Source organism: Echeneis naucrates, chromosome 3, assembly GCF_900963305.1.
Source record: "Echeneis naucrates chromosome 3, fEcheNa1.1, whole genome shotgun sequence".
NCBI lineage: Eukaryota > Metazoa > Chordata > Actinopteri > Carangiformes > Echeneidae > Echeneis > Echeneis naucrates.
The window spans coordinates 23,543,260-23,559,092 of NC_042513.1; positions in this window are offsets into that span (position 1 = coordinate 23,543,260).

The window sequence follows — 15,833 nt, forward strand, 5'->3', positions numbered from 1 at the left end:
GATAAGATGAAGGGAAAAGGCTCTTTTCAATAAATTCCCAAAACCTCCTTCACGAAATGTGTGAATTTAGATAAAAGGCTTATTGATGGAGAAAGAGGAAGTCGATAACATATCCAGTGTTTAATGTTGTCGTGTGGTTTTATGTTACCACCCATTAATGGACCACTGCGCTGCCCCCAGACATGAACTCTCCCTTACAGCCGCATCTAAACTGACATGGACGTCAACAAATTACTGCCCCCTTGTGGGTCTCTTTATGGGCAAAGACACAAAGGACCAAGTGACCAATCCTCCTCTCACATCTTCTTCAAACGTGTGACAACCAAAAACTATCTGTATTGGATTGATTTCGAGCACTTTCGAGGTGCAGAATGGGGCCTGGCAGGTTTTAATGGTAGCCAGAATTGTCACCTTAAACCTGCCAACACAAATGCCCCCTTAATCCTTCCGCACCTTTATTTATCCTGTTTGTGTCAGCTGTAGTCACGGATAGGAAACGATCTATTCGTTATCCTAAAGATAATCTCAAATAAATGATGGAATAACTAGCATTAGCTTCACTTTAGAGCCCCGATAATACACACGTCTTATCTGTTTATTCGTATGTGTGAGTAAATTGCTCTGTATGTTCGACAATAAGCTCACGTCGTGGTTTTCGTGGGTGGAAGATAAGCACAAAGCCGCCTGATGCAGCTCCTGTGGAGGTGAGGGTGACAGTGCACGCCGAGGCTTTTTAGTGTCACTGAACCCTTGGTTTTTATGTGATTGCCTCTCAATGTAGTTTACAGTATACCACCGTATGTAAACACCTCAGCATGGAGATGCTTGACTACTTTAGCAATTCTCAACACCTTAAAGTTTTATTGTATATGAGCTTCCCTTGGCAAGCATAATAGGCCTGAATTGCTGACTTGGGATCTGCTCTGCCAGACATTTCTACTCTTGTTAACTATTTTGAGTCCAGGTCTGAGTTAAAAAGTAGTTTCAATACTTTTCCTTTTCTTGCTTTTTACTAGTAAAAAGCTCCTAAAATTCACATCAGTGTAAATTTATTGGTGTTGTAATTCTCATCTTGTAAGCATAAAATAAACCCGAAGAACTAGGTTTGATGATCCATACTCTCAATTTCTCAGATATTTAAACCTCAGGTTAAAACATTTCCAGTGAGTAGAACCAAGCGCCAGTGTTTGGTACAAGATCAGGGTTCTTTATGTGTCTTCAGCGTACCCTTTGCAAGAGGCGAGAATGCTTAATCAAATAATAAATATAGACAAAATGGAATCAATGACAGGAGTGACTTATTATTATTCCTGCCGTGGTGCACTTCCTGGGCCTTTATCAGGCTGCAACCTCCCACCCCTATTTTTCCAATACCATATCTCTCCCCCCTTTCAGCCCGAGCGGCTGGATTCTGCTCCTCTTGTGAGATAAGCAGACTGCCCTTTCTTGACCGGGGAAATGCAAGAATAAGAATGCAGGATTTGTCCTCTGCGTAAAAAATAAAACAAACATACCCGAAAAGGAAACAAACAAACAAACAAACACAAGAAAAAAACCACAAACAAACAAAAAACAGAACTTTGCCACCTTGTCCCACAGCTGAAAATGTCATCCTGGCCCAGCAATAAATCACACAGCGTTGTGATGTGTTTACTTATTACAGTGAGGCGCTTCGCTGCCATCCACACTTTTATTTACTCTCCTGGTCCTCTGCACTCCCACCAAACAAACTTCCGTTCCAGCTCCTCTGCCTCGACATCGCTCTCTGTGTGTCCCTTTCATTCACTGCAGATTCAGGTTACTTCATTTGCACCCGTAGGTACCTGTGGAAACACACACACACCCTATTCTGACCAAATAAATCTAATCTAGGAAGCTCCTTGAGATACCCGACACTAAATTTGAAAGCCTTTACCGACAATGCCCTAATGAGAATCTGCTGCCATTAAGAATGGTGCAGTCACAGTGCAAGTGTCTTAATGAATTGGCACCAGACACCAGAACCAATTCACAGAAGAGAGAGAGAATAAAGCCAGCTCTCTCTATCTCCAGATAGAAGTTCCTGTCAAAGGGACACAAAACTAAATTGGTAGTAACGAGCACAAAGGCCCATTTCCAAAAGTGCAAAATGTATTGAAACTTCACATTGTTTTACCGATCATTGTTAATTAGGATGTTCAAGACTTACGTAACACCATCCGAAGCAAACACAGCACTCTGCTCAGTCTCAGCGCCGGTTAACCAACACGGCATAATGAGCACGGCAAAATAATTACAGATGCTCTCTCCTGGTGAGGGAACCACTCTCCCCCTCGCATCTATGGAGGTTGTCAGTGGTCGGCACGAAGACGACTGCGTTCTCATTGACCTCAGGATATGTTGCTGCTTCAAAAACTGTTTTCCTGGGTACGTGAAAAAAAAAAAAAAAGAGACTGCATTGTTCATGTAATTTTGTCTCAGAAGAGGCTCCCAGGGACGAGAGCAGGGCAGCGAAAGCTCGACATGAAAGTGGCAGGAGTTTGATAAGAGCAACAGCAGGCAATTACGCTTCAGCTGCTCACCAGAGAATTGGAGGCTGTAACCTGTTGTTGGGACGGAGCCATCACAGAATCTGCGGTGACGGACAACCTCGTCCGTTCTATGATTTTCTGGTTCTTATTTTTTAGTTTGAATTTTTTTCAGGTATTTATGATTACTACTTCAGTTTAGTGATTACATCATTTCCATAATATCAAAAGTCACCGTGTATTTATCGAATGAGAACACGTGTAGAAAAATGAAAAAGTGCAATCAGCATCTTTTTTTTTTTTTTTTTTTTTTTTTTTACAGCAACAGCATGTTATTTAATGGAATTTAATCTTCTTCACTCGGAGCCTCGTGGAGGGCTTTCCGTGTAAACTCTAGTGAATATTTGTGTGTCTGTGTGTTTGTGTGTGAACGCTATCTTCCCTCTCCATTTGAAGTTAGTGTAGCCTTCGTGCCCTCCCTCCAGCTCATTTCATCTTGGATTAGTCAAGGCTGATGCTGCAATACTGAGGGAACATTTTTTTCTCCTGTGTGTTGATATTGCAACCATCATACAGTATTTTACATATTGTCAATTACACACAGTAAGAGGGCGGCCTCTTTTGTTCCAGCTTGAGGAAAAAGGGTGCATCAAAAATTTATACCCATGACAATTGTTCCTGTCCTCACATACATGTGACTACAAAACTGACCTGCAAAACCTCTGCTGACGTCACTCAGGAGGACGAAGAGGAGGAGCCAAACTTATCCAACACCTACTTATGTACTGCACAAGAATGTAAAAGGGAGAATAACTGGCTCTGGTTACGTACTGAAACAGTTTGATGTGTTTGAAAAGCAAGACTAGGATGAGGTTAAACTTAACTAAGACAAAGCGCTGCAAAATAATCACAGGAACATTCCGGTTTACAGAATGATTTGTGCATTTCCACGGACAGAGTAATGGACAGATAAATAGGTAAACAGATTTACTTTGGGAAATGGGAAATTCTTAGCATGTTATTGGATATATAAAAAAAAAAGAAAAAAGAAAAACATAAAATAAGAGTACAAATATATTCTGGAACAAACTAGACATGTACAAAATATGTACATTGTATATGTGACATTTTTTATACACAAATGTATATAAAACAGTGCAAAATGTGGCAGGGTTCAGAAGATAATACTTCAATAAATAAAATATATAATAAATTGTGAAGGTGCAAAATGACGGGAGGACCAAGAGCAGCGCTATAAACTGTAAACTACAGCAGAGCTCTCTCTGTCTCTGTCGGACTGTAGCAGCTGCGAGGCATTGCAGTAAATCTTAAATCTAATACCACTGATGGTACACAATAAGAAAATTGAAATCATTACTGCTTGGGTTCTGCTAATCAACTCCTTTTGCAGATAAAGGTAAATACTGTAGTGGTACCTGATAAGCAGTACTTACCTCATGGATGAAATGTTTAAAAGGCTGGATATTTTGGCCTTTGTTTTGACGCGCCAGTGGAAGTCAATCAACGACTGTGAACAGATGTGAAATGACCAGAAAGACACACAAAAGAAAAAGAAAAAGAAAAAAAAAAAAAGACTATACAGGGATGTAAAATTACCACAAAGAGACACAAAAGAAGAGACGACTACTCAGCGATGCAGAATGACCATAAAGGGATGCAAAACAACCATAGAGATACAAAATGACCACAAAGAAGCACAAAACAACCAGAGAGTGTGTGTTTGTGGGACCAGCTGACATGTTATATGTCTGTACGGGGGGGGGCCACAGTCCGTTAACGTATATGGGCTGTGTGGTTCGACATTACGAGCTGTATGAACTCATACGGCTGCTGTAGTTCAGCTTTATGTTATTTACTGAATACTGTAGACTGTTTGGTCGAGGTTGATGTTGGGAGGCTGAACAGAGGGAGTGAACTCAGGAAATAATGGGATACTTAGATCACTGAGGCACAGAAAACTTCAATATGTGCAATTAAGGCAAGGCAACGCTCATTTTTCAATCCAGTCATGCTTATCAAATTGATCATGCCTTTTTCAATTTTCTACGCATTTCAGATTTTTTTCTTCCATTTTTACACATAAAAAAAAAGAAAAAAGGATTCAGTCAGCACTTTCTATTTGTGTACCTTTCCTGTCTTGTGCTTGGTGTTTCCAGATGATGATGTAGTGCTGCCGGCAGAAGAGAGATTGGAAAAGTGGAGCAGGGATTTCAGCACTGTGCAATGGTTACATTGTGTGTGTCAGCAAGATACCATAAATGCCTGGCGCACACAAACATGCCTTATAGACGATGCCTTGTCAAGAAGAAGGTCAGATGAATACAGAAGGTAGACAAATTACACATCACGCGCTGACAAAGGGAGCAAGAGAGCAGGAGAAACAGCACTGCAGGTCCCAGAGCTGGGATTTATGTAACATGACTAATGATACTGGCCGATGGTGGATCATACATGTCATCAGTGTCCAGGAGCCTCAAATCCAGACCCTGAAAGAACTGTTACTTTCTCTCTGCCCCCGGCCTTTTCCCCTGGGTGGCCATTAGTGCTGGTTAAAGTCCATCCGTACATCCACCAGTAGATGGCGCGGGCGATCTGACTGTTCTGGCAAAGATGGAGACTCTCAGCCTTCTCTGACAGTCTTCATGATGATTTGCTGAGTTACATAAGAGTGCAGTATCTCTCAGCAGGCTCTACATACGAAATTATGCGTTAGATCTCAACCCAAACTCCCTGCTTTTATTTCTTTTTGTTACTGCACAGAGCTGTAGCAGAGAGCCACCGAAGTGCATTTTTTCCACCCCTCCTGAGTGATGGAGAAATCCCGCTTTGATCACTGACCTAATTAATGAAGCAATTGATGAATGTAAATACCAGATTAGTTAGGCAAATGATCACACCACAGAAAAAAAAAAAAAGAAAGGGGGGGGGGGGGGGGGATACAGTGCCCCCATTTGGAAGTTCTGAGGGCGTAGAAATTATGAATGCATGAGGCAAGATCTTGTTCATGATAATTTTTAAAAAATACAGATAAAGAAAAATAAAGCTGTGGATTAGGGAAGTGTGGCAGAAGGGTTTTTAGGGTAAGAGTGATGTGAATGAGGCTGCAGGATTAAGGCTTTTGCCCTTGCGCTCCCTTCCTTTTTCCTAACTGTGAAATGAATACAATTTGTCAAGACAATCTGTGACATTTTCATCCCTGCATTAGGCGAAGGAGTTTTTACTGCAGATCAACATGTAGGAGAGTCAGGACATTTCTGAATCCCAAGGATTGTTAAACACGGTACACAAAGTGAATACAGGAAAGTGGCATTTTGACAGACGATGAGGATGTGGTCCACTCTGTATGAAAGGCAGATTGCCTTTTCCTGAGGCCAGTTTACTGACCGAACCTCCTGAGCTATTGCATCACTGCCTTATGAAAGAATGAAAACAGGCTGTGGAAGATATATTAAAAAAAAAACAAACTGTATGATATTTGAACTAAACTTTCGATGTTGTTATGTAGTTAATTCAGTTTAGTAAGTTTATATTCAGAAGATGTCTGACTTGTTTGGGTGCATCCACTTAATCAAGTATTAGAAATAAATCTAGCGCTTCAAGACTATAAAATAATTGGGCTTTTTGAAGTGTGGATAATTTATGTCCAGTTTGTTTGTCTAGTCCAGCATAATTTAATTCAGGTGAGCGGTGGTTTGAGATGGGACGACTGAAAAAACAGTTAATAGTTGATGACATGGTCACAGCATATATCTTACTTCCATGAGTGGGAGGAGAGTATTCATCTTGTATGGCAAATCATAGTTTTAAAGCAGTAAGGTGAAGTTGAGGTTGAACTGCTTGAACACTTTGGGCTGTTAAAAGCTAAATATGTGATGCAGTGGATGGAGAGATAGGCTGCTTCACATTGACCCAGACGGAGGGGAGGGATTTATCCCAAACGATGGAGTAATTTGTCATTTGGGAGGATGCTTAGCTAAGCTTGCTGGTTTCTTGTTTCAGATTTGTTTTTATTTTTTTATTTACAGCTTCATCACTGTGTGCCTGAGGAAAGTCAAATTGTGCACCAAACTGAAAATAGGATGGAAGCAAACGTGTGACTGCAAAGTTGCTTGGTCAAAAATCTGCACCAGCACTTAAATGTTGGCTTTGGAAGTGAATGAATAATCCCCTCTTCCTAACCCCAACAGCTTAAGTGGAGCTATTTAGAGACCTGCAGTCAAAGACTGTGGTCTTAGTGGGCAGCTCGAACACACGAATGAGCACTGAGTGTAAAGTAGGGCATTTCTGAAGAGGGGAACACATACACATAATAAAATCTTTGAACAAATGAGAGTTAACTTGTCCCAGCTTAATTAGTATTTTGCAGAAAATGTGAGGCATGCACTGCAGACTGTATGTACATTTGATCTCTCTTAGAATCCTGGCAAAATGTGCACTGACATTTTTACAATAACAAGGGAGGGGAAGCTTCACACTTCTGCTGCTGGGCCCTGATGTGAGAAGAAATAATGATGAAACCAAAAAGCCTTAAAAGAAGTCCAGCTTTCTAAAATTACCTGAATTTTTCCAGCAGCCTGTGCCATCAACCAATAAGGATCAGAAGCCTTCCATATGCTCTTCGTGCCCCTCTCTACAATGGAGACTCCAGGGATTAAGGGGCTTGGGCTGCAAATGAAGCCAAAGTGGCCTCAGCTCTACAGCTGCACAGAGAGGCTGGAGCCACAACGAGCTGTGATCTTATCACTGTTTTTTTTTTTTTTTTTTTTTTGAACCCGCGCATACGATCGGCTGCCAAATCAGTTGATGGACAGAATACATGTGTATCAAACTGTTTTGTGTGACTGCCAAATACCGCAGTATTAAACTACTCCCACCTGCAGGATATGAACTGATGGCTTCCTCCTGTGCCAGAGTTGTTTATTACGTGGTACTATATGTAATCCAAGCAACCTCTGCATAAGGATGTTCATCTTAAAGCTTCTAATAAAGATTTCCCCACTGCTCACTCCGATGACTGTGTTCAGAGCCTTCAGGGTTATCATGGTGGCACAGAAACCGTGGTGCCTGTAGGTACAGCCGTTAATGCCATTATCTCGGCAGATTTGCATGAGTAAGTAGCAGCTTTTTATGAAGTTGAGGTGCCGTGCAGGAGCATCTGACCCTCTCCATGTACACTACCAACCCAGCACTGAGCAGCAGGCAGGAAAAAACATCAGCAACTGGTTGGCACAGGAGACCGTTTAGCCTCTAAAGAGCCATATCTCCTTCAGGAGATTAGGTGGAGACCAAAAACAGAGCTAAAAGAGCTCAAATATTGGCGTTACAGTCTTCAATGCTCGACCTTTTCAGGGTTCAGGAAATGGACAAACAAGATACTAATCCACTGACTGCTCCAAAAAGCTTTCAACCCTGAAACAGATAAAGAAAAATTCACAAATCCTACAATAAACATAATTTCCTTCTTGATGTACACGACTTCTGCTGTGGTTGAATGTTGACACTATGCATATCTGACTTTGGAAATATCATTGGGCATCAAGTTTCTAGGAATCCAGTGACAATGTGGTCGTTTTTTCTGGATACAGTTGAATTACCTGCACCCTTTCTTTAACTCCTCCAAGGTCCCGATCCTTTAATGACTTAAAACAATCAAGGCAACAGCACAAATGTGCTTCACTCAGCCATTCCAAAGTCAACAGGGGCTCATGACTTAAACTAACTCCATCAAGAGCGGCTGTGACTTAATTAAACCTTGCAAACAATGTCACGGACCACAGGGGCTGGCACTGCTGCCTTGCCAGAACTCAAAATGTGAGAGAAATGCCATTACCTCAAAATGCTTTGCGAAGAAAATATTTTGCTCAGAGGAACTCACACTGCCTCTGGATACGATCCTTCAGCAGACAATCGTCCGTATTTATTGGCCTCTAATGAGGTACTTTGCATTTATTTAGCAACCTGCCCTTGAAAACGTAATGCAGTACAGATCAAACACTGTCAAACTCATTTTCCTCACGTATACTGGTAGCATAGGTTATTAAAATTTATAATTAAGTCAAACAAAAAAGCTTAGCCGTACAATGTGGATTAAAACTACTGACTGAAGGCTTCACCACCTCAGGACTTAGCTATATGTTTATAGGCCATCATCAGCAGATCATTAGAACCAGCTCAGCAACGTGGAAAATAGGATGTTCAGTGTTTCTAGTTACAGGTTTGTGAAGCAGATTGCACTTACACTCGCAGCGAAGTAACAAAACTCAGAGGTTGCTTAATTAAAAGCAACCAGCATCTGTTCAGAGAGCGATTAAATATGAGACGCATTAACATGTGGCATTTAAACAGAATATTGGCACTATGGTTTCTTTAACAGATAATTTAGCAAACAGCTGTTGGTTTTTTTTTGTGATGGAGTGAGCTGGCGTTTCCATCAGCCTGGCAAGCCACTTTGTTAAGATGCTGTTTGTCAGTCTTGCTGAGCAGTGAAGGTGTTCTTCTCCGGTCAGGTTGGTCGACCTCTGCAGCAGTTGTCGGGGTCTGGACTGTAGCATAACTTCATAATCTTTTATATCGCATTGTGCTTTGCACTGCACATCTGTTTTACTTTTTCTTGCCAAGTTAAAGAAAAAAACAAAAGAAAAGACAAAGACAAAAGTGAACATTCACTCGAGAGCACCCTCCACAAAGTAAAATCGCTGAATGATTTTTAACAGGGCAAAGTCAAAACCTGATATTTGTCTGACCACCTACGATCAAAACCACAAAAAAAACATATTTGAGGCAAAATCTGTGCTTTTGTTCAGAGAGCAACTTGGAGAAGACAGACTGTCCTTTTTTTCTGCCTTGAGACAGCCTGGAAAGTCAGAGGACAGAGGAAGGAAAGACATGCGGCCAAAGGGAAAAAGGTTGGACTTGAACTCGAGTTAGCCCAAGTGGCACCTGCTCCACCAGATGAGCCCCCGGGGTATCTAAAGACAGGTTACCCCTTCTCTTCTCTCTCACACACTGCTCACAGGAAAGACACAATAGTTTAGCCTTTTCTTACTTCCAACTCCAGAATGTAACAGACTTTAATCAGAGGCAGGTCTTTATTTTTAACTTCCTCCTCGGCCAGGGCGGTATTTTGGTGCAAAGCTTTGTTTTGAGTCGCTCCTATTTGCAGTTGCTGAATAACATGTTCATACAAACTCAACACGTCCTGTTACTATTTCAGAGTTTGAGCATGCAGCCCCGTCGAGCAGACAGAAACTTTCATTGCTGTGCTGCAGGCAGCAGATCGTCTCCAGTCGCTGGCCTTTCTGCCGGTTACTGGTTGTCCAGATCTGCCAGTTGCTTCAGCAGTTATGGATGAATTCTCTTCTACCTCTCTTTGCTCAGTCTGTCAGATTTTTCTTTAATCACAATGATACATGGAGATGAGGCTCAGTGTAAGGTAGCACTGCTCTCACACTTCCCAGGTGGACTGTCGTGTAACAGGAGGTTGGCAGATATATATGGTCCAGTCTTGGGAAAAAAAAAAAAAGTCTCACAACAACGCTCTAAGTTGACAACACTAAACGCAGTAAACACCCCATAATACAACCTGTTTGTGCCAGAAACTCAGTCACGTAACATTTGGTTGACCAAGGATGAAATATGATCAGTCAGTCAGGGACATTCCAGATTAAAGAGCTGGTTCTGCTGTTGTGGTCCAACCAAAAACAAAACAAAGGCTGGGAATATTCAGAGTTGGAAATCCATTCATGACCTTTTACTGCTCATCCTTTATTAGATGCAGGAGAAGACAGTAAAACCAACAGACTCACATCTCAACTGGATTTCTGGATATTCCTCAGAAAGTAAAGTGGCCACAAGTGGTCTATTTTACAGTGTCCAATAAGTATGTAAATGGCATTGCCTACTGTTATCCTCAACTAGACCCCGGGGTGTGAGTCTTTGAGGCAGAGTGGATCATCCTTTCTCTGATGCTTTTCTTATGACCACAGTAAAAGACGGTCATCACAGAGTCCGCTGGCTATGCCCCAAAAGTGCCAGGGGCAAAAGAGGAGAGCATGAATAGGTGGGCTGCTGTTGGGAGGAGCAGAATAACGGTCTAATGCGCCAACGAGTCCACCGATGTGGCATGACAGACTCCTCTCAAAAGCTTTTCAATGTTTTGCTTTTAAAAACATTTAAAGGAAGAGTTTGCATAAACCACCTACACGTAGTGAAGCACCTCTCAATGAGAGCCTATTTCAATATATCCTGAGTGATTTTTATTAATTCTTCCTGTCAGACTGTGTCTTCCCCGCTCTCCATCCAAACAAAAGGCAACAGTGTAGAGAGGCTTGTCACCTGGCCTTTGCATGGATTGAGCTGTCTGCTGGGTATACAAGGTTGCCCTTGACTGTCATCTCTTTGCCGGTGTTGACTACTTTGAAACAAATCATTAAATATTGTTTTCTATTATGCGTTTCAGCAGAGGAGAAGAAGACAGATAAGACAGATTCATGTTGTTGTTTTAACCTCTGTCGTACGGTATAGTATGGTGAGCTATGGAATTGTTCTACAAAAAGAGTTGGCCTCAATTAGCACCTTCCAAGCTTCCAAAGCAAATAAGGTGAGGACAGCCGGTAATTTTTCACAAGCTGAAGTAATATTAAAGGTGAAATAGTCAGTAAGTTCTTCACAAACAAATTCTTATGCAGGCATTTTGTTAAATTTAGTTTTATATAGATAAAAAATGCTTTTCATTAATTTGAGAGTCGGCTGTTTGCATCATGCCCTGAAATCTCGGGAAAACATGCACTATGAGTGGGGAGAGAGACGCTGTTGCTGTGCTGTGTAAACAGGAATAATAATTATCTACTGTCTCTTCAGTCTCAGTCAAACATCGTTAAAGGTTTAGTGACTGAATCAAACTGTGAGCTTGAATAGTGAACTCAATGTATTTTACACTACTCGAAGCCTGTCAACACACAACCAGCTGTGTTGATAAAACAGCGCTGGTCTGTATTTCAGATTATAGACTCCTTGTTCAGCTTTGATGTTTAAAATCAGAGACCATAGTTAGCCGGAATATTCATGCAGTACAGAGGATCCTAGAAAATAGGGTGATGCATTTGGGGCGATGAGTTTTGCTTTTAAATGTATTATCAAAATAAACTTGATTTTTACGTTGATGTAAATCAAACATTTTATGCTAAAAGGAAAATAATCTGTATGACAAGCTGTGGGCCAAGTTCTGAGAGTTACCAATAAGTACAGCTTGTTATATATTGTGCAAGATTAATCTGCAACACGTTCACACATAACTCCAAATATTCAACGTTTGGAGTAATTGTGTTCCAATAAATGTGACCACCTGCTAAATCTGAGAAGTCATCTAGATCCCACATAGAATTTATGTTTCCACGCAGTGAAACGCTGCACACACATTAAATCACACACTTTTGGCAAAGGATGGGCCCTCTTGTGTTTGCGTAGGTTAATGCTGGATGTCTGAGTGTGCGGTTTGGTGTGTATTTGACTGTGTGTTTATATGCCTTTCCAACAAGAGGTTTTGCCTCAATTCATGTAAATTGGGCTGTTGTGTTTTTTTTTAGCCACCAACATATTTCCTGCACCAATTTTATGTATTTGTACTCATAAAAAGTATGGCCACGGAAATCGAAATAATTGCCAACATTTTGCACACACTTCTAGCAAGAGCCAGTGCCGGTTTGCATCGATCTGCATATTCCCATTGCTTGGCGGGTATCTTGGTCTATCACAGCCATCTGGGGGGGTCGCAGTTTATTTTTCACACCTCCACCGTCCTCCCCTTTGAAAAAGATGGCAGGAGATAGCAAATCTCTAAAATGCCTTGAGGTGACTTAGGAACCTTCTTTGACAACCAGACTGGGTCAAAACCTAGATTAGATGGCTGGACCACTTCAGTTCACATCCTAATCTTTCATTGTCGACAAAGTCATCCGAGATACAAACGAATAAGAAAGACAGATTGGTCTCTATCCCTCAGGACGAGCGCTACAAGAGACACTCACTTCTTTTAAACGAATTTCCTCCGTTGTTTGCTTTTATTACAGTGAGAGAGGATAACATGCACCAGGTGAGCTCCCGGGGAGCGTCATCACAGACATCGCACTATGTTTCATCATTTGTCTCTCACACTGAGTTCAGCTTCCATCTGGGACCCACAATAGCCTCTCTGCTCCCCCTCTCTCCGTTCAATGTGACGTTAAGTTATTCTTCTGCCTGCTTTATTAATCTTGATACATGTAATGAAAGTAGTAGATTTGCTGTAAAGGAGGTGAGGCACAGTGAAGTGGAAGTACGCCTCCCCTTTCCTGTCATTCCTGAGCAACCAGCACACAAGAAGAACTCAACAAAAGGTGCAGCCCTCAGCCTCCAGTTAGCATCAATACAGGGTGTAACCAGGAACCGCAAGTTAAACATGGCATTTGAAAAAAGAAAGAAAAAAATAAAATCTGGCAACAATTAGTAAAGTTTGAAAACAGAATCTATGTGCACCAGAAGCTCCAACTCAGCGATGAGGCTCTCAGCTGAGTAGTGGTGGAAATACCATCCGTCAGTCAGCCGGTGACATTCCAGGTTAGAGCGCTGGCCCCATTTCAGTCCAGCCAACAGGAATCAGAGAAAGAATCCTGCTTCAGGGGTTAGTGCAATGCATTTAGAAAGCTCCAGCAAGCAGGAATTCTCACACTGTGCTTTACAGACACTGTCTTTGTGCTGCACTTGAAGCACAAACACAAATCAATTTGTCATCATCATCACCCTGCAACCTACCAGCTGTGATCCTACAGTGAGTCACTGGACACTATTATGATGACTGATCTTGCATCAGTTACTAAGTGAGGCCAACAAGGCTTCAGCCCCGATGGCCTGAATGCAGTCATTAGTATAATATGATAAATAGGAAACAGATTAAAGAACATTTCCCTTTTCTAATATGACTAAAGGTCTCATTTGGAGATATGGCTAATCTTTACACGGCTCTCCATCTCCATCATGGCGCCTCCTCTGAAACTCAGTGAGACGATTCCTCTCCTCCTTCAATGACATCCCCATTAGAGCAATCCTGCTGATAAATGCCAGGTAGATTACAAAAAGGCTGGTTTCATTTCAACATGCTCCTTAGGCTGCACTCCAAGAGAGGCCAAGCCTCGGTTCCCCACCCTTTAAATTATATCCTGTTTCTTCGCACAGTCACCCCAGACCCTCCGACTATGAATAATGCATCAGGGTAATCATGGCCTCTCAATGGATGCGTAGAGTGGAGGGGGTTGACAAATAAAGCACCGATTTAGGTTCCACACACTGTATGCTTAAAAGACGACAGACATCATTTTAACACAGTCGCAAACTATGAAACCATTCACCTGGTCAAAGTGAGCAGATATTAAGTAAGGCAAGCTGGTTTAGAAGAGTGCCCTGAATGCAGCACAGGTCCCAAGTATTGATAGAAATGCTTATAGACTTCCCTCAGATCAATAGCATACAGTATTCTGGCTTTGAATTATCTAATGCCCTGCAGGATGCAGATTGTCAAGAAAATGACCGAGCTTTTAATGCAGACTAAATCTAAACCTCATTACTGGTGGAGGGCGATATACTGCTGAACAAAATGTATTGTTATCATGGAGGAGTGATCGATCTGGGGCATTCACAGGGTGCTGATGTCACATCGGAGGTCTCCATATGGTGGAGATCAATTGGAGACAAAGCCCAGTGCCAGTGGTCGGCAGGACGGTCTGTTATCAGCACAACTAGCATTTCAATTATAACAGTAACAACGTTCAGATCAAAGATAATGCCAGAACTAAGAACAGCCTTTAACAGAGAGCTACAGCTTCTCTCAGGTTCTCTGAGAAAATAAAAACGCTCCTATCTGCTGTCTGTCTCATGAACTAGTTCGGGCACCATAACTGCACACACCCTGAAAGACAAAGTACAGAGCAACTTTTATATCAGCACTGTAGCTTGACAGCTTCCCTGCACACGCCTCAAGCCGATGATAGGCATGTTACCCACTGCTTAAATCACCTGACCGAGGTTTAAATACTTTGAAAAGAATTTGCTTTGTAGCAACAGAAGTAGCATGGCCTTTCCTTTTTCACATGCATCTACTCATGATGAAAAGAAATTCAACATCCGAAGACAGACAGCAGCAGAGCACACGCCTCTGAGTCTCTGCAGCAGGTCAGAGATCGCATCCGCAACAGTTTGTTTCAATGTAGCACTGCGATGTGTTTAAGGACCGAAAAAGAAACCTTTCAGATATTTTGCTTCTATGATGTAAAGTTTTGTTATGCACTGTGCAGAATATCTGTCTGGGCATAAACTATGTTGAGATTACAGAGCACTTTTGTGTCATGTCGGCATGATAAATTAGTATAGAAAGATTAAACTGAACTTTGCTTCAAAATAAGTTCAAAACATTTGTCAAGATTATACTAAAGACTGAGATACAGAGCTTTATTAAAAGCAGCCAACAACTTCAATTTAAGATGAAGGAAAATGGCAATTTAATTAATTAATTTATTTTATTTTTTACATATTGCCTTTTTATTTCGCTGACAGTGTTATCATTCATCGTCTGTACTTAAGTGGTGCAATAGATCAATCTCCTGTCAAATAGTGCATCCTGTGTGGGTGCAGCGAGCTCACCTACTCACAAGCTTTATCAGTGTATCTCCAGCTCTTCCCACAGTCCAAAGACAAACACATTTCAGGTAATTGATGATTTAAAAGAGCACGAACGGTTGTTTGTTATCTGGACACCGGTCCTGGGACAGACGGACCACCAGTCCAGAATGTAGCCCGCCCTCACCCAGTCAGCTGGGATTGGGTCCAGCCCACCCGCTGCTCTGAAGGATAAGCAGCCCAGATGATGGATGGATAAATATATATTAATGGAAAAACACAAGGAAAGATGTTGTGTCTGTGCTTGCATAAAAAACTTTGATGAGCATTTTGACATTTGATGTTCAAAGCTTCTCTCGACTGCCTCTGTCAGGTGGACAGTCGTTTTTAAAAAGTAAATCTAATCTAAACTGAAATGTTGGGAATGACGGCAACAATATTGTTTTCTGAAGTGAGGAAGACACGACGCCCTCAATAACCTGGCCGTGGGTGTTACTCCCTGGGCTTATTACAACTACGTTTGTGTAAGAGAGATAAAGCCGTCATTTTTAAACAAACTGCTAAAACAATAACTCACACTCATGAGATCATCATGGGAACTTGTGCAGACAACATGGCATCAATCCGAGCGAGTCTTAGTTAGGTTGACTTTGCTGACAG